General features: G+C 53.5%; 1 long non-coding RNA gene across 9 annotated transcripts in view; it reads left to right on the top strand.

Annotated features, from left to right (window-relative positions):
- The first annotated feature begins 843 nt into the window (after positions 1–843).
- LOC140637186 (uncharacterized) overlaps positions 844–16,652 on the top strand; it is a 33,723-nt gene continuing 17,914 nt past the window's right edge. For 3 of the 9 annotated variants that reach the window (XR_012034434.1, XR_012034432.1, XR_012034427.1), the window contains exons 1-2: positions 844–7,112; positions 9,019–11,028. This is a non-coding gene — a long non-coding RNA (uncharacterized lncRNA). Of the gene's footprint in view, positions 7,113–9,018; positions 11,029–14,426; positions 15,857–16,652 lie in introns of those variants that run through there. The other 6 variants (XR_012034433.1, XR_012034431.1, XR_012034435.1 and 3 more) reach the window with 4 other exon arrangements.

Raw genomic sequence — 16,652 nt, 5'->3', positions numbered from 1 at the left:
CTTTGATTTCAGGGTGGATGGGGAGGAAGTAGGACTTGACGGCACCCCAAACCTGTGGGCAGGGCCTCAGTCTCACTGGGTAAGATGAGCCCACCCTACCCCCACCTCCGTCCTGCTCTCTCCAGCTCCCTCAAAGTCCTTGGCCTCTGGCCTCGGCACTGCCCAGTCCTCCAAGCCCAAAGACTTGGGAAGGCGATGTCTGCTGCCCCCCGCCCCGCAAACAGACATTCCGGACCCCAGAGACAATGTGGTGGATCAAGCCTGAACATGGGAACCCTCCATCACTTCTATTCAGTTCAATCTGAGACCCTTTAGGAAGCGAACGCATGGGCTATTCTCCAAAGCGCAGGGAAAGGGGCTCCGTCTGACAACCGGACAGGATATTTGAAATCAGGGATGTCTCGGGAAACCCTCTAAGTTGGTCCTCGCCCCCTCCCCACGGAGGTTGGAACAGAAAACCGGGCTGTCGAGCGTCTGAGTTCGGAGGGGCGCAGGGCCACAGGCGCGAACCGCCAGGAACCCCCGCGCCAGCGCCAGCGCCAGCGCCCCCGCCCGCGGGAGGAGCGCGCGGCGGGGCGGGGCGGGGCGGGGCGGGGCGGGGCCCTGCCGGCTCCGCCCACCCCGGCGAGCTTCTCTCTCCGCCGCTGGCCGTTGGCTGGGCGAGGCCCCGCCCCGAGGCTCCGCCCCCCGCGAGCGCCGAGGCTCCGGGAAAACGGCAGTTCCCAACTGCTGCGCGCGTCCCGGCGGCGCGCAGAGCCTCGTGCGCTCTCGGGGCGGGATCGGGGCGGGACGCCAGAAGGGTCCGAGGCCGGGTGCGCGGGGGGCGCCGTCCTGGAGGCTGGGGAGCTGCGGGAGAGGAGACGCGCTCCTGCGCCTTCAGCCCGCCTGAGCCTGGAGCCCCCGTAGTGGGTCGCTGCGGGTCCCAGACCGGCGGAAGGCGGAGGCTGGGACAAAAGATGGGGCCGCCGCGCATCTGAGTGTAGGGGAGGCATTGCAGGGGCTTCAAGTGGGATAGAGGATGTTGGGCTGGAGGCCGCCCCGCCCAGGGGTGCAGGATTTGGGCCCCAAATGGAAGGCAAGCAACTGTTCCCCACCCCCGCCCCAGGTCATAATATTGTCTGGATACTTTAGGATCTGCCAAATCTCCCTTTTCAAGTTGCACTTCCAAGTCTAGATAGCATGGCCTACAACTTGGTGCCTGTGAAGTGAGCTTCACATGAAGTGCCTCTTTGGGGGCCACTGTGGGCCCTTTGAAGAAATTCTGGCCTGGAGGGTCTGGGGGGCGGGTGCACAAAGGAGCAGGTGTGATTCGGGGAGTGGGCTGGAGCGTGCTCTTACGGAGCAGAAGTCAGTGACAGCTCGTTGTACATAGGCCCTGGGCTGGGACCTGTGGAAAAGAATTTTTTTTTAAAAGATTTATTTAGTCATGAAAGACACACACACACACAGACACAGGCAGAGGGAGAAGCAGGCTCCATGCAGAGAGCCCAAGGTGGGACTCGATCCCCCGGTCTCCAGGACCACGCCCTGGGCCGAAGGCGGCGCTAAACCGCTGCGCCACCCGGGCTGCCCCGGACCTGTGGAAAATTAATGGACTTCAGGCAGCGAACACGACTGGGAACTCCAGGGGTGGGCAGGTGCCAGCCAGGGTTATTAAATGAGGACTAGGGTGTCCTAAAAGGGCTCGGAGGGGAAGTAGGTGAGGTGCTCCCGGTTGCCCAGCATTAGCCTTTTGCTATCAGTCCTCAGCTACCTTTGGGAGACATCTCCTGATGGAATCTGTACCGTCAGTGCAGTAGGGATGGAGGAAGAGAAGTTTGGGACCTTAACTGGCTCCCCACTAAGATACTCAGAGAAATATCTTTCTTTCACAGACCTGGAGTCCAGGAAAATCTTTTGACTGATCCAAAGTTCCAAAGGTTCTGGGTATCCAGGCTTTGAATCCATCAGGCACGACTATTCATGACTTAGTTGTTAAAAACATTATGGGCCTCTGGAAAGGAGCTCTTTCCATCGCAATATTCTCTTCTCCAGCTAGAACCCAGGGGTGATAAACTCTCATGACAGCCTCCCGGGAGGGAGAGAAGGAGGTTTGGCAATGGCCTCGGAGTTGGCTTCCATCCTTGGGTCTTTGGGAGGATCACAAGGCGTCAGGTCAGGATTCAGGTTAGCCATGGTTCAAGACTTGCCCAGGTGGCATATGTGGATGAAGGCAAGTTCACCGGGGCACAATGCCCTTACATTCATCTGATTTTCCAACCTGAGGCAGACTCGTAGGCAGGGAGTGCCTCATTCACTCTGGGCCCCTATGGCCTGGGTTTTGAACTGGCACAGAGTTGGCATCAGTGGTGCACATACAGGATCTTGAAGGCCCAAACCATAGGCACATTTAGAAGATCCACATCAGCGGGATGGGGGAGGAGCTGGAGAATCAAGTAAAATCATGTAAAAGTATCTGAAGAAATAGATCAATTTAACTACCGGAGAATGGAACCTGAGCAGGCCCCACTTGCTCACACTCTGTAAGTTGGACGTGCCTTCTGGAAACAGAAAAGCCACTAGGAAGTTCCATTCTCACTGAAACATGAAGGATTTCTGGGTGCACACTGGGTTGTCTATGGGCCATGGCAGTAAATACTTCCCTACCTCCAAGGTACCTTCCCGCTCCCTAAAAAAAAGAAGTATGGAGACTACGTATCCTAGCCTGTCTGATCACCCTGGGCTAACTTCCTGAAGGAAAGGGGATCAAGGAAGCACTAGGCCTACCCACCTGCCTGGCCCAAAAAGGTTAGAGTTGAAAGGGAAACATCTTCGAGGTGGGTGGGACTCTGGTCCTGCCGGTGCATCGAGTCAGAGCTGGGAAGGAAGGAAAGGCCCATTACCCTGGCTGGTGATATGAGCTCTGACTTTGAGGAGCGACCACCACCGCATCAGTGCTCTCTGGAGCCCCTCTCTCCCCAGGGCTGGTGGGCCACGATTGGCCTCCCAGGTCACATCCTCTGCTGTACTGGTCTTGCTTGGTCTTGTTCTCACTGGCTGTGGCAGAGTGTTTGGTCCCTAAAGCCCAGGAAGCTGAGTCCCCCTGCCCCCACATGAACATCTCTGAGAGGACAGGAGTCAGCTAGCTGCTCCAGGACATGGGGACGCCTCTGTGTGTGAGGGCTTGAAAGGCCACGGAGTGTGAAATTCTCAGATGTGCATCATGGCTGCAGGCACTGATGTCACCATAAGTTACACCTAATGGCCCTGTGAACACAAGTGCTTTCCAGACCGTCTTCTGAGGCAAACTCCCTTGCCTGCTCTGCAAAGTTTACTGCGGAGACACAAGGACTCAGGAGGCTTTCTGGACTTAGGGTACCCCCAGCCTACAGGGCCCAGGCCTTGCACTGAGGCTCCCTGCTTTGCTCAGACAGAAATCCCCCAAAAGATGAGCTGGAGCTGTCTGGCAAGAAGAGCAGATAAGAACAGCAGGATTGGGCCTCAACACCCCCCACCCCCACACTCCAAAGAAAAACCACACACACACACACACTCACACTCACACACACACACACACACACACACACACACACAACCAGCTTGAGAGCTATCAGAATTCTGGACAGTGGTTCCTGTCAGGATCTGTGTTGGGAGCTGAGAGCAGGAGCTCATCTCACAGGGACGTCTGCAAATGGCAAGTGACCACTGTCAAATATTGAACAAGGCCAATGGGGACGGTCATGTCTGAGGTCCTATTCATGGTTACTTCAGCCAGAGGCAGAGCCCCCAGCCCAGCCTGGTTCCTGCCAAACTTTGCCTAGAGTGAAGCAGGGAAGCTTGGCTTCTCTCCTCTGCTCTGGGACCACCAACCCCCCTTTTGGGAGGCACAGTAAAGCATCGGATCAAATGGAACCTAGGCATCCGCTACTTGAAGTGGTTTACTCCTCTGTGTGGTCCTTGTATGTCCTCTGCTCCCAAGACACCAGTCCCTGCATGGAGCCCTTACTGGCTGCATCATATGGCTAGTACACCCACATCTCCAGTATTGCAAAGTTTCCCTCCCTCCCTGGACACATCTCTAATATTAATGGTGGGGCCCTCAGATGAGCTTTAGCCACAAATTCAAGACAGTGAGGAATCCACCCAAAAAGTCCTGAGAGAGTGATCCCCCTGGGAGTCCAGGCAGAAGCAAAAGCAAACCTTCTCTTGGGCTTCCCCCTCCCCCAGGCCTCCTAAGTAAAGATGGGCAGGAGGAGAGGCTCCCACCCTAAGCCGCTAGAACCTGAGGCTACAGAACCATCAGAGAAGTCTGGACCATGGCTCTGGATGGGAGTAAGGTTGGAGACTTGGAAAGATGAGTAGTGGGGCAGAGGCAGTTCACCAGCCATGACTTACCTGCCCTTGGGCCTGTGTCTGCCCTTTAGACCATCTCTCTTCGGGTGGCAGCCCCCCTGCACGCCCAGGGAGCAGCCGCTGGAGGACCAAACGGGGGGTGGGGGGTTATGGTAGCCGTGGGAATCCTCGTGAACTTCAGAAACACCTCAGTTTCTCCCTGCCAGGGGCAGTTCCAGAACCCAGAGTGGCTCTGAGCTGGGGGGCAGGTGCAAGGGAAGACAGAAGAGTCACTCGGGGCAGAGCTTGCTTTCCCCCCTTCACTCTGATGGGGCAGAAAAACAAGACCATAAATTCTCTCAGAGAGCAGGGCCTTTCTTTGCCTGTTGGGAGCCCCTCACCCCAATATTTTAAGTTGCCCCCAGCATTTAGCAGGCCCGCCAAGGAGTTTGCTGTAAACTTCGGAGCTGAGAGGCAAGTCTGCCTTAACTTCCTCTGACTGCCCCAGTGAGAGGAGCCACGGGGCGGGGGCACAGATGGGGTCATTGAGTCCTGCAGCCCTTCTTCGTTTAGAATTCCGGGCTGACTTCTTGATCCCGGGTATGTTGAATGGCATGACCTGGGAAAATTTGGCTTGATGCCTGGGGGAGGCATGCCCAGATCTCACTGAGTCACCATTCAGTCCAAAGCAAAAACTGATGCTTGTCTTTTCTGGTTGGAGGGAGAGTTGAGGGACGGATAACACTCTTTCTCCAGATCAAATCAAAATCCCAATAGGAGGAGATACCTTGGTCAGGATGGGGGTGGAGAGCAAAAGAGCAATCAGCAGGCTTGGGGCAGGCTAGAAATATTCATGACACAGAGCATAGGCTTCCCGTGGCCGAGAAATCTCCAATTTGGCTTGTAGTAAATATGTAAACCTGTTAAAATACATTGATTAGCAAAGGATCTCCACTCAACACTCTTTAAACACCAACATCTGTTCCCAATAAATAATTCACATAGTAGATATTAATTAGAAGGCACGGGAGGAGGGAATGGCAGCTTTAAAAGGACACTGAGATACCTCTTTGCCAAGAAAGGCAAAAACCCACAGCCAGATGTGGAGGAAAAAGCACCGCGAGAGGCCCGCTTCCCTCTTCCTGTTTTGGACCACGCACATCACTCTACCCCTGCCCCCAGAAGGCAGGCAGTGCCACAGCTGCTTCCCACCCCTAGGACAACAGTGCCCCTGGAGACAGCTGTCCAAGCACAGCTGGCTGCTGCCCACAGCCATGAGAGGGGTGGCCCTGGATTCCTAGAGCTACAAGCCGTGGAGGGCAGCTCTCCTGACCCACCCCTCCACACATCCCCTCTGGCACCAGCAGGCAGAGGACTGGTTGCTCAGACATCCACTGAGGATGGGAGAAAGCATCATGTCCTGAAGGCAGCCTGGAGGCTCTGCTGAGGCCTCCTTAATTAAACCCAGGCCGTCAGAGACCCCCATCTCTGATAAGGAGCAGAAGTCAGGGGCCAGTGATCTTAAACCATCCCAGAGGATGCAGCTCCTACCTGGGGTTTTGGTGGGGGGGTGGGGGTGCGGGGCTTCCAAGCCCCTTGCCTCCTTTTCTCAGCAGTTTCCTTGGGAGTTTTGGCTTCTTTAGCAGATCATCATTGCTTTCAACTTTGGGAGGAGGAGGGCTTCTGGGACCCCACCAAGGGGCCTTGTATTTACACTCCTGGACAGAGTGGGTGGTGGGGCTGACTTCTCTAGGCAGGATAACCCAGTTCATTTCCACGGAGCAGGAGGGAAGCTGGCCCCACCAGCTCCTGGGAGGCACCGGGGTGAAGTATATTCATCCAGTCTTCTCTGAATGAATAGTTTGTGCCAATCATTGAGACCACCTGGGTGGGAATTGAGATGGTGCATGGGGGAAAAGTACTTTATGCCCTCGGACATCTACTCTCTATCAAGTATTTGAAGAGTCTGAGGCCTGAAGTTGAGAAGCTGCTAGAGGTGGCCTGGGCCCTACACCTGCCAGCAAGTGCTGCCCTTGTGGGGCTCTTCATTTGCACAGAAGAGGGTTCCCCAATTTGTGTTGGAGAGCCGAGGTCACTGAGTACTGTCTCTGCCAGCACTGTAGCCCACTGAGCCCCTAAGCTAGCATGTACCCTGGGCCAGGAAGCCATCACACCTGGCACAGGGACCAAACAGCAGGTGGGACAGCTCTGGTGGGAGCCACATATCTGCCCAGGTGAAAGGAGTCCCAAAGTCACCCACATGTCTTTTGCTCCAGGAATGAACTGTGTTTAATTCCTGAAAGCTTTGTTCTTCTAAAGGGCTTGGCTTCATTCATTCTTTGTTCCAGAATCCCCTGGTGTTATTATTGCAATGACCATTTTCCTTCTGATTGGAGGAGGTATTTGAGATGGAATGCAACTACACTGAGGTGTCTCAGGATGAGAAGGGAAAGAGCTGGGTTGAGAAGGGACAGAGCCACACTTTCAGAACCAAAATCCAGAAAGAAAGGGAGGTGTCACCCTATGGAGAACCCCTCCCCACTCCATTACAAGTCCAAAAAGTCAGAGACCCGGCCCTGGGCAGGTGCCATGGCAACTCCTGAGGGTGAGGCTCAGTGGTTGGTAATCAGTGTGGACAGGCACCAGGGTGAACTCAAGTGAGGTCACAGTGGGACTGCCTCATGTTTGTAGGGCTGTTGTAGAAAGGGGGTGGCAGCTGGCTGGCCAGTTTCTTGGAGAACTTTTAAGTCCTCACACCATGGGCTGCAGGCTGCAGAGAAGAGGCTGGGGTGGCCAGGAAAGTAAGCCAGACCTTAGCATTTCTTGTGTTAACCGAGGGGGTTTGAGGCATCAAGTACAGGATTGGCCAGGTGCTGTGAAAAGAACCACCACCTAACATTTCAAACTTCATTGGAGGTGGGGCAGCAGAGGGTAAATCTCCTGAGTGGTGGAAGCAGGGCATCCCTACTAGGGAGACAAATGGGAGTCCCTTTGGCTGGAGGTCAGTGTGGCCTCTCTGGGCAAAGAGTGGGTGGTTCTTGGCTGATAGGCTAAAGGGTGGAGCTCGAGACTCTGTCACCTTTCCTTTCATTTAGGATGGTGCCCGTGGAAGCCTCTGAGTAGTCAGATAGGGCAGCCAATGATCAGACCACCATCTGGAGGGATTTAAGTTGGATGGATGATGGGGCCACTGGCCAAGTTAAGTGGCTTTGTTTTATCCACAAGGATCAGCATTTCTTAGTCTTAACTCAGAGGTGCCCAGATTGCAAAAGCAGAAAATAAGAGTGAATGAAAAACTAGAACACCGCCCCCCCTTCCCACCCCGCCCCCAAGAGAAAGCATTGGCCGGCACAGATCCCCAGAGTTGCGAAAAGCATGCCTCTGGAAGCCAGAGGTGGTCTTCACAGAAGAGTAGATTGATCGGCCAAAGCCAACCTCCCATTCTTCCCCCACCCCACCCCCCCACCACCCTTGCTGTGGCTCAGACGCTAACATGCTTTTTCCAATGACTCGTAGGAAGCTTTTGAGTGTCCAGCCAAGGGGAAGGATTATATCAGCAAAGGCAGAGTATAGGGATAGAATAAAGACAATCAGTGAAAGACAGGGTGAAGATCTCTGCTTCCTGCTTCCTGCTTCTCTCCCATAAGTCCATCCTAAATCTGAGGTCCCGTGGTCTGGGAGGGGGCAAAGCAAGGGGAACAAGTGTTTTCTGCTACTTCCTTCTTTTCCTATTTCCTGAGAAATTCAGGCAAGGTCAAGAGCAGGAATCTCACAAAGCACATATCTTATTTACCCCACTGCCTGCCGCTCTGCCCTAAGTCTTCCCAAGCCCCCAGCCATATATCCAACTCCGTCCTCATTTCTTGAGGTCCCTGGAATGTGCCTTACTCCCCTCTGGCCAGGCCTTCTGTTCCAGTGTGGAGAGCTTTTCCCCGACCTGTTTCATCTGCTCAAAGCCTGCTCATCATTCAGATCGCAGGTCTAATGTCATTCCCTGGGGAGCACCTTCCCAGGCCCCTTGGACCTGGCAGCTGTCCTATGAATCACTCCCTTGTGGCGTTTAGCACAGTTTGAACTCATACATTTATTTGTGTGATTATTTGACTCACGTCCTTCCCCCATCCCACAAGGCTGACCTTGCCTGATTTAGCTCACCATTTCCCCCAGCTTCTCTTACAATGCCCCAGCATTTAATAGGTTCTCAATAAATATTTGTAGAATGCATGAATGAAAGGGGGTGATATGAGTTCTCCTTTTCCTCACACTCACCTGTGCAACCCTCATTCATTGGGCAGTTCACTTGAATCACTCGGCTTCCCAGCTCCTTGAGGCACAGGGAAAGAAGAGGTGTGGAGCTGCAGGGGCTGGTTAGAGACCCATGTGAGGCCCACTAGCATAAAGATGAGACAGGAGGCCATTCAAAAAGCAAACACAGGAAACTCAGGAGACAACATTCAAGAGGGATGGCGGGGAGGATGGCCAGTGTAGAGGGGTGGGGGAAGAAGGTATGAGGAGATGTCTCATAAGAAGAAATCCAACAGCAGAAGCATGGGGTAGAACCGTGCTACAGATGTCCTGAGGGAATGGTTATCAGGCACCAGCCAGGAAACAGGCAGGTGCACCCTCTGGTGTTGTGGGCAGGCAGGGGAGCTGGGACAGCCTCTTTGGAAGACCATTTTTTAACATAAAAAGCATTTTTATCTTTAGCAGTCTCTCCAACAGACATGCTTGAGTAACTCTGTGAGGATATGCATGCAAGGATAGTTGTGGTAACCTCGCCATGTTAAGCAAATTGGAAGCAAACCGAGCTGTCGTTAATTGGGGAGTGGCCAATACATCTGCTGGGATATGATGCAGCCTCACCGAAAATGCGATGGGGATGTGGGCACTGATATGGAAACATATTGATGCATTAATTGAAATAAAGCAAGCAACAGATCGATATGTGTACTATGATTCCATTTAAGTTTTTATGGCTATTTGTGTGCATAAAATTTTATATATGTTCATGCATAGAAAAATATCTGCCAAGGATACATACATATTCCACATTTAACACCAATTTCCTCTGGAGAATGGGACTCAGAGTAGGATATTTGGGGAGACCCACCCTATTTGACTTTCCCTGTGGTATGGTGCAGAAATGAACGTGTGTTTCTTCTGTGGAAAAAGATTGTAGGATGTGGCAATGAGGTGGGGATCCTGCCCCCTCAGAGCTCAGATTCATTAGACTGAGGGAAGCAGAGGCCAATCACACTGGGTAGAGAAGTTTTCTGGGGAAGAGCCGTTTTGAAGGATGGTCGCTTAAGGAAGAGGCATGGTGGAGGGAAGGTTTCTATCTATTGGGAGGTGTTGACACACTGGTAGGCTAGGGGGAGGAAAGCCAAGAGTGGAAGTAATTTCACAGGATGCTAAGGAGAGAGGGATACTTGGCTGGAGAGCCAGCCTGGCGTGTGCAGAACGGTCAGTGGGATCCAAAGTCCGAGTGGAGGAATTATCCTTAAAGAGTGGGGAGCATGTTTGGGGGAGGGTATGGGAAGATAACAGGGGGTGAGAGGGCCAGGAAGAGAGTTCAGGTCGATGACCTGGTTTTGGCCTATGAACTGAGAGTGGATAAGTCACCGAAGGGAGAGGGCTAGGGATGGAGATGGCTGAAGGACATCTGTCAGTAACCGGAAACTCTGGGAAAGGGAAAAAGGGGCTATTAGTAAACTGACTGCTCGTTGGCGGCAGAGGAGGGCCAGCTGAACTTAGCCATACCTTTGTAATAGAACAAGTAGGCAGTTCTGCATTTCTCTGTTAGCAGGGCTCAAGCGTAAGACTAGAGAAAAAGGTCATATTGTTCCAAGGCTGGGGACAGGCAGGGCCAGCCCAGCATAAAGGCAGATGTAAAGAAGCAACATGAGGTAGAGGAACATGATGTGGAACTGGGGACCTGCAAGCTGGGTCAAGCGCCACAGAAGCATTTTGAGAGAAGGGGCTTGAGGAGAGCCAGGTGGGAGCCTCTTAGGTGATGTCCAGGTTCAAGGTTTGGCTGTGGGGATGGTCCTCATGGGTTGCAGAGGTGGACAAGGTTGTCTCCACGTGGGAGTTGTTAAAATCGTCTAGGTGGCAGCAGGATTGAGGAAAAGATGAAACCTGGGAGCCTGAGGCCAGAGCTCTCAATTCATTCATTCGACAAATATTTATTGAGCACCTACTATGTGCCAGGCACTCTTCCCAGCCCTGGCAGGGAGGGTGGATCCCCTGGGCTGCTGATAGATGAAGATGGGAAGAAGAGGCTCACATGGCGTGGGGCTGTGGGGGCTCCAAGAGGAGAAAGCGTCACTAAGGAAGGAGCTAGAATAGAATGGTCAGAAAGATGAGGCAGGAAGTCAGGAGGGCGCTGCTGGCCTGGGATGGATAGGAAGAGAAGCTGCTTCTCTAGAAGAGCCGGGAGAGGAGCCATCCGGGAAAGGCAGGCTTCAGATGGGCTGCAGGCAGGAAGCTAGCACATTTTACAGCTTCCTCCTGGCAGCCTGCCCTGCTTTCCTTGCACCTCACACCCCGGGTCTCAGAATGGCACAGGGCTGGTGGCAGAGGAGAGAGGCAAGTCCTCAGGCACCACGAAGCTCCACCCAGGGACTGTGACACCCTTTTCTGTGACTTCAGCTCTGGATTCCGGCCCTCAGCCACTGTGCAATGGTGGAGAGAAACAAGAAGGGTGGGTGAGGCATGGTAAGGCCAGATGCAGTGGTAGGAGAGACAAGGGTGAAAATGGAGGAGGAGCCAGATGATCCTCCCACACAGAGGTGGTAGGAATGGCCTGGAGGGAGGCGGTCAAGCACAGAGCCAAATGGGACCAAAAGGAAGAGAGGGTGTTATGGGATGACCACCAGGCACATGTGGTTCTACCGCGTTCTCGGGAGCCAGCAAACGTCCTTCAGTGGCTTTTTTCTGTCCTTCAGGCCACCTTGAAGTCAGGAGAAGGAGAGGGCTGGGGGGCAGTGGTGAGGGCCAGGAGCGCAGGAAAAGGCCTGGAGAGAGGGGGACGGGGATGCCCCAAAGGCCTGGGTTCGCTCCCATCCTCAGGGAGGATGCCCTTCCTTCTATCTGCACCCTTCTACCTTCTACCTGGCCCTCTGCCATTACGCCACCTTCCAGATGGAGCCCCACTTCCTAGGGTTGCCTGCTTTTATTCTGTCCCATTCTCTACACTACTGACCTTGTCATTTGACTTGAGCATCCTGGTCTTTATTCCCGCCTCTTGGGAAACGGGGCCTGCCCATTGGCAGGGCATGGACAATCGAGTTGGGCTCTCTCAGATTCCAGATAAAGCTGTGAGGTACGGTGATTTAGGGCTTTCGGCTTCCCCTAAAGGCCAAGGAGGCTTTGTGGAGGAAGAGGGCCATTCTGAGCCCGGAAGGGTCTGTCTGGAAGAGATGGAGGCAGAAGCCATTAGAGGGAGGGAGGGAGGAAAGGGGAGGGGAGGGGGAAAAAGGGGAGGGGGAGAGCTGAATTCCTGAGGTCTTTTTCCTCCTTTTGCCATTGAAATCTGAAGTCTCACCCACAGGGGGTCAGGTTGCTCTTTGGGCTCCTGGCTCCCATCTCAGCAACTGCTACTTCTAGAGAAAGAAAACAAAAAAGCATTTCGGGGAAGGGACAGCAGGAAGTGTGGTGGGGAATCCACCCTTGCAATCCGCAGGGGCCACCTGAGAGTAGCAGCAGATAATTCTAGGGAAGAATAATAGGAGAGGTTAAAAAACAACAACAACAACTTGAAACTGCTTAGAAGATGGGCCGAGGCAGAAGTGTGGCGAACAAAGTGCCACAAACAGAGCCCCTTCTGGGGCTGATGGGGTGGGAGGGGAAGAGGGTACACACTCACTTCCACCCACAGTGAAGCCCTGTTCCTAGGGGTGGGGGAGGACGGGGCATGTAAAGCAGGCTCCTTCCCACAGAGGCTCCCAGGAGCATACCAGGGTCCCTTTGCCCTTTCACTTCCCAGAATGGCCTGCCAGCCAGTGCCAACATTTCCTCTGCTTCTGCCCTGGGGTCCCTACCTCGCCACCCCCCACCCCACCCCCATCTCTGTGGAGACTGTCAGGCTGATGACTGCTTGGAAACCACTCTGGTCCTTATAGACCAAACTTTTTCCCCCCGCCTTTCTTTCACCATACACAGGAAGAGCTCACAGATGCCAATGCATGCAACTGCCACAATGGCAGGGAATGTTAAGAGATGCCGCCCTGGGCTCCCTGTCCAGAGCAGAGGCGCTTCAGGCTGACTTGTGGCAAGGAGCAGAACATGGGCCCCCTGGGACCTGGGGGCTGGGACCACTGTTAGGGCTCCCAGAGCGCTCCCCCCATAACTTTTGTGGGGCTCCCTCATGCTCTCCATGTGTTAGACTCTATTTTAAATGTATTTTCAGCTTAACAAACTCTCCTGGGAGCACCACGAAGCTACCTGCTTTGTTAAATGGGTCCTTACAGCTCCAAGGCGGGTCCTGCTCCGCATAAGGCATGGTCTCATGAACTGATTCATGATCTCTGCCGACAAAATCCTTATGCACAGACCCTAAGGATTTGTAGACAGCCCTCTTCTTTATAGAACCCCTGGAGCTTCCTGGCTCCCTCCTTGGGACTAGAAGAAGCCTCGTATTGTCTTGCTTGAGGTAGAGTGAACAGGACTTCGAGTGGGTCCCAGGTGTGGAAGCCCCTTGTGTTAGGGTCAGATGAGCTTCTACTGTGCTTTCTGCTGGTGGTCTCACCCTTCCACTGGCTTCACATGAGCCTCGTCCTTATTGCAAGGCGGTCTTGGAAGCCACACTTCCCCCACAGGCACTGTCATGGTCTCCCCTGAAGTTCAAGTCTGCCATTCTCCGCCACCCCCCCCCAATGGAGGCTTCTGCCCTCCTCCACGCTGTGGCCCAAATTCTCTTTGGAGTGCCCTGTTTCCCCAGGAAACAAACTGTCCCAGCGATCGATCCCAGCTCGGCTCCTCAGACCACCCTGGTGCTGACGGTTCTCAATTCAGAAACCTATATGTTCAGTTCTGCTTTTGAGCTTTGCTTTTGGTGATCCGTTTCTCTTCTCTATACACATGTTTGATGATACATCCTGTGTCTCAGATTTCTTCGTCCTTAAAATCCAGTCCCTAGGGGCACGCCTGTTTCATCTTTAACCAACTGCCTGCCTCCACCAGCTTTCTAACTTGGGTAGCACTTTCCAAAGACCCAAATCCTAGAGGCAGGATCCTGCCTTCCTCCCCATCCTCCCACGCTGGTGAAGGGTTTGGTTGGTAACTGTTCCAGGCAATACAAAAGGGAGGACTACAAGGTGGGGGGGCGAGGCTCTGGTGATGTCAATGCCTGCCCCCTCCCAGTTTTACTCCCACTCACATTCTTCTCTAGCGCACGCTCCAACCCCCCAACCCCTGCTGAGGCCCCTCTGTTCTACTCTGGACCACACGAGGCTCCCTGAATGGACTGCAGCGATGTCTCCCAGGGAGAGCTGAGAGGAGGAGAATGAGGCTGGAGAGAAGACTGGCGATGTCCCTGGCGGGAGGCCACAGCTCCAGCAGGCTGCCCTCTGCACACAGCTGCCCTCTCTGGGTCTCCTAATGGTGTGATTCCCCTGCTCTAGGGTCCTCTATGTCTTACCGAAGCATGTTCTAAATCCTGTCATTGTAGAGAGTTGGATCACTGAGCTTTACTTAAGCTACCCGGGGTGGCGGGGCCTTCGTCCCTGCTGGCTCCCTGGCTGAGACAGCCCTTCTCTCCAGTGGTTTCTCAGCTTCTGTTTCCTTTCGGCAGCACGCATCCGGCTCTCCACCAGGCATTCTGATGCACCTCTTGGGTGGGAAGCCCCCACCCCACACGATTAGGCACCATGGATGTTCAAGAGGGACAGACTGTTTGCTCGGCACCTCACATGCCAAGATTTTGCTGGGCTTCACGTGGTGTGGTTTGTGCTGCAAAAACACTAGATGGTTTGTTTTCCAATCTGAACGTGCTTTTATTTGAAAGGTATCTTTCTGAGGCTTCTGGGACCTTCAGATGGAATGGCTGGGTAGGAAGCCTGAACTCTGGGTGGGTAGTGGGGAGGGTGGGAGCAGGGGTGATGGGGGGAGAGTGCGGAGGGGTCCCCATAGTTGGTGTTGCTGAGAGGAGGAGGCTGAAAACTGAGATTGTCCCAGATCTCTGGGTCAAGTTGACACTTCAGGGGGAGTTGCAGGAAGAGACCCAGGCAAGGAGGACTCTGAAGGGGTGGGGAGGTGGAGAGAAAGAGATTAGGAAAAATTGCTGTCCCAGAACTCAAGAGAAGCGTTTCAACAGAGAGAGCTCCGCCTGTGACCTATGTCAAACGTGGCCTAGAGGTTCCATTTTGAAGGTGCCAGCTGTATCCTGTGGACTTAGTAAGGCTGGTAGTGAGCTTGGCTCCTGTGGCGGAGTGGAGGGGCTATGTGTCCCCCGCAGAGGAAGAAGGGACTGCCCTGTTAGCAGCTTGAAGGGGCAATGCCCTCTGAGTGGGGGAGGGAGAAGACTGAGGGCCAAGTCCTGGTGGGTTGGGGAGGGGCTCGGACCCGGAGGAGGGTGCCCGGATCTGAGAGACCCTGGGAGCCAGGCCAGAGCTGCCAGTGATCACACCGGAAGTTGAAAGCCTGCCAAGTGGGAGATGGTCAGGGTTCAAGGTCTCCAAGGAGGCTGAGGCAAACGGGCAAGAGCCCATGGGGCTGAGTATTGGTGAGACAGGGTCTAAGCAGTGTCTAAGCAGAAGGAAGAAAGTGAATCCTGGATGCTGAGAACCTCCCCCCCCCAACAATGGGACTCCGGGACCTGGAGTTCTCCATGAGATTGAAAAATAGAAACATGTTTTAAGATGAATCCTTGTTTATCTTTGTAATCAGCAAAAAAAACAAAAAAAAAAAAAAAAAGAGAAGTCAATTTAAAAAGCCATGTTGCCTGAATGCCCATTAACTGTATAATGGATAAATAAATTGTGGTGTATTTCTGCAGGGGAATACATTACAATTCCATGCGATAGCATAGATACACCCCAAAAACATATAACTGTTGAGCAAAAGAGGTGAGACATAAAAGACAGGTGCTATTTGCAATCCTTTCTGTAAAGTTCGACAAACAGCAAAAGTAAGCTGTGATGTTAGGTTTCAGGATAGTGATCACTCTTGGGGAAAGAGGTCCCTAGGAAGGGGTACCAGTCGCTCCCTGGGGGCTGCTACTGTTCTACTCACCAATCTCAAGGCCAGCTCCACGGGTCCATTCAGTCAGTGAAATGCGTTGCCTGTACATTGATGACCTGGGCATTTTTCTGTGTGTTTATTCTACTTCAATAAAAAGTTCACTTTAAAAAGAGACTATCTAATGTGAAGTATTTCCCTTGGGCTCCAAGGCCTGGCTGCTTCTGAGATGGTCTCCTGTAGAAGCTGGACATCTTCCTGGCCAGCTGAAACAAAAGTTATTAAAGTAGCAGTGATTCTTCCTCTCCAGTGCTCTGGGTGAAGAGCCCACCCTGTTCGTCTTCTCCCCCTGACCTCGTCAGTTATGGTGAGACACATTCCAGACGTCCAAACACATCATAAATACTAAAGGCCATTTTCCCTCTGAAATCCTCCCTGCCTTGCGTCCAGTGTCTCCTGCAGCAAGACCTACAACCATCGTATCACAGTTCCTTTGCCTGAAATTGAGGAGCTCTGAGGGCTGTGGTGGGGGGCCTCTCCCCCTGCTGGCATGTGCCAGCTTCCCCCAACAGGCTGGACAGGGTCCAGCTGCCCTGGATTCACCTGAGATGGGAGGTGGGAAGAGGGGATGCCTTTTTCTAATTTGTCCAAAAGGTGCCCAAGAGATCCTCAGTATCCCTGCTAGAAGTTGTTGGGCCAACATTGTCGAGGTCTTACAATGGCAGGGCCAGAAAGGAGGGAGTGTGAGGGTTGAACCGTGGCATTACACCAACAGTAGTGGTGGAGTATAGAACCTTTTATTCAGAGCGCTCAAAGGGGCGTTATCTGTGGCCAGGGCTTTGTTTGCCCAAGTCCTGGCAAGAAAGGTTGGAGCTTCTCTCCCGGCCACAGTTGCTCTGGCTCCCTGGGAGCTGGCTGGGTGGCCATGGACAGTGGGCACGGCAGGCTTTCTTAAACCTCTGTGTGTTGTGTGCAGACAGGGAGGACGCCTGGCCTTCATTTGTAAGACATGTGTCTGGGGTTCCCCGTGTCCTGCTGTCATTCTATCGCTGATGGAATCCTCCTGCAACCTGATCGATGGTTCTCTAGTTCTTACTTTTGATGTGTGCTGGGGTCGGGGGTACATGAAGAGCCCAGGGCTGCCCTTCCCAGCGCCCTCCCCC

Source organism: Canis lupus, chromosome 7 (assembly GCF_048164855.1).
Source record: "Canis lupus baileyi chromosome 7, mCanLup2.hap1, whole genome shotgun sequence".
NCBI lineage: Eukaryota > Metazoa > Chordata > Mammalia > Carnivora > Canidae > Canis > Canis lupus.
The sequence above is the reverse complement of the archived record's forward strand: the minus strand, read 5'-3'. Positions and strand labels throughout refer to the sequence as shown.